Here is a 405-nt window from a genome sequence, read left to right as displayed (position 1 = left end):
ATATATTATATATATACTATTTATTTATAATATATTTTTTAAATATCTTTATAGATAAAAATCCATCAAATTTAAATCTATTGTGTTTCTTTATAACATATATATATGTTATTAAAATAAATAGGGAACACATATTGAACACATACTATAGATAATATGCTTAATTAATAAAAATATCTTATAACTCTAAAATTAACAGTTTTTAAACCTATATTTATAAGAACTTTTAAGATTTTTAATCAATAGATTAGGCAAAGAAGATAACAAAGTTAATTAATTATCGAAACTGTCTTTTAAAGCCATAAATTAAAGAGCCAATAAAGAGAGCAAATAGTAAGAAAAAAATATACATATACAATAAAAATAAGACAAAAGTTAATTTCAGCGCCATCTTTTGAGTATTTT

Source organism: Apis dorsata, unplaced genomic scaffold (genome assembly GCF_000469605.1).
Source record: "Apis dorsata unplaced genomic scaffold, Apis dorsata 1.3 scaffold_12, whole genome shotgun sequence".
Classification (NCBI taxonomy): domain Eukaryota; kingdom Metazoa; phylum Arthropoda; class Insecta; order Hymenoptera; family Apidae; genus Apis; species Apis dorsata.
Note: the sequence above shows the minus strand (reverse complement) of the source record.